At 35.2% G+C, this 2,122-nt stretch overlaps 1 long non-coding RNA gene across 5 annotated transcripts in view; it reads left to right on the top strand.

The window, feature by feature from the left end:
• Positions 1–1,839, top strand: part of LOC115280642 — a 21,582-nt gene extending 19,743 nt beyond the window's left edge. For all 5 annotated transcript variants that reach the window (XR_003903869.1, XR_003903870.1, XR_003903866.1 and 2 more), the window contains one exon: positions 1,765–1,839. This is a non-coding gene — a long non-coding RNA (uncharacterized LOC115280642). The remainder of the gene's footprint in view (positions 1–1,764) is intronic.
• Positions 1,840–2,122: the final 283 nt, after the last annotated feature.

Raw genomic sequence — 2,122 nt, 5'->3', positions numbered from 1 at the left:
CTAAGAAGGAGTTCATAGAAATATAGACCTACCTCAAAAAACAACCTAACCTTACATGTAAAAAAGCTAAAAGAGAAGGACAAAGCCTAAAGCCAGTAGCTGGAAATAAGTAATAAACATCAGAGCACAAATAAGTGAAATAAAGACTAAAAAAGCAGGTGCGCCAGGGTGGCTAATTTGAGTCTCTGACTTCGGCTTTGGTCATGATCACATGGCTCCTGAGTTTGAGCCCTACATCGGGCCCTGTGCTGACAGCTCAGAGCCTGGAGCCTGCTTCTAGGTCAGCACTGACTTCTGTCTCATAATTTGCATGTGTTATCAAATATATTCTCCAACTGCCAAACCCTACAAGTATGCATCAAACCCAAGTCAGAGATGATCATATTCTCACAGAAGTTAGTTATTGGCATATCACTTATAATTGGTAGAGTTATGCTTTATGCACAAGTATTCCAATTTTAAAGAAACACTTTACAAATTTGTTTTCGCCACATTCTTAAAAGTGAATGAGTGAATACAACAAGCAATATGGAAACTTTCAATACTGCATCAAGTATGAAGGAAAAGACAAACTAACCACCACCTAAGGCCTGTTTTATCTCTCATGTAAAATACTTCTAACATAGATATGCAACATAATCTGTGGCTCAGGAATTCATCCTAGAAAAAATAACTCTATTTGATGTACTTTCTTTTGACCTTTCTACCCAGAGATAACTTTTATTTAAAAAAAAAAAAAAAGAGGGGAGCCAGCAGCCCAAGCAAGACAAATATTCCTTATTCTGAGATTCCTGGGAAAACAAACACACACACACAACTCAACTCACATTGTATTATAGTATTAACAATGTCATACATGGGGAATATAGGTATTTTCATAGAACTTAGAAAACAGAGTTGAAAAGCAGCATATTAGCAAAGACTTTCATCATACCCCTTTAATAAGAATATATCCAAACTCATTATAATTCTACATATATAACATTAATAATAAAGTTAATGTTCCTTGGTTTGCATATGATTCAAGTACTCTCACCTAATAATTTAAAGGTATTAATGAATGTCAAAGATAAAGAGTATCTCTAGTCATTGTGAGATATTTCTAGGCACCTGGACTTGTTACATCCAGGTGCTATTTGGCTCTCATAAGCCTATGATAAGATGCATTACATGTGGTAAGCTGATTTGAGATAGGTGATGTCTGTCAGGGAATATATTATAGAGAGAATAATGGTCCCCCAAGTATGGCCACATACTAATCCCCAGGATACCAATATATTTTATTTGCCTTATATGGCAAAAAAGGACTTTTCAGGTGAGATTAAGGTTACAGATCTTAAGATGGGCAGCTTTATCCTAATGAGTTCTTAAAATGGAAAAAAAATGATGTAAAAAGACAAATTTGAGAAAAACTAAACTCACTGTTGGTGGCTTTGAAGGGGGAGGAAAGGGGTCATCAGCCAAGGAAAGTGATGAACAGCCCTTCTCTTAGAAGCATCAAGAAGGCAGGGATCTGGTTTCCACAACCCCAAGGAGCTAAATGCTAGCAACTCAATAACTGGGAAAGAGATTCTCCCCCTTTAACCCCCATAATACACCGTAGGTTGCGAATGCCTTGATTTTAGCTTGGTGACATTTGTATCCGACTTCAGATTTATAGAACTGTATGTAACATATTAAATCTGTGTTGGTTTTAGCCAGTAGAGTTGGGCAATTTTTTACGCAGCAATAGAAAACTAATATAGTATATTATGTCTTTTGCAGAGTGGACCTTACACAGTGTTTTCTGAATATCCTATGATAAAGAATTTTAATAAAGTTCTACAGTAACTACAGTAATAAAGTTCTGTAATCATGAACTTTCCCCATATATACGAATTCGTCAAACTGATATGGTTGGAGTGTTGAGAATTGGTTTAGGGTTTTCTTTCTTTCTTTCTTTTCCTTTCTTTCTCTTTTTCTCTTTTCTTTCTTTCTTTTTTCCTCTTTTTCCTTTCATTCATTCATTCATTCTTTTTCTTTCTGTGTGTTCTATACAACTGATGGACCATTAAAATACTGTTAAACAGGATTCCAAGAAAAGCTATTATATTGAAATAAAATATCAATGCCTTAATCATGA

The sequence above is a fragment of the Suricata suricatta genome, chromosome 16 (assembly GCF_006229205.1).
Source record: "Suricata suricatta isolate VVHF042 chromosome 16, meerkat_22Aug2017_6uvM2_HiC, whole genome shotgun sequence".
Classification (NCBI taxonomy): domain Eukaryota; kingdom Metazoa; phylum Chordata; class Mammalia; order Carnivora; family Herpestidae; genus Suricata; species Suricata suricatta.
Note: the sequence above shows the minus strand (reverse complement) of the source record. Positions and strands in the feature narration are given on the sequence as shown.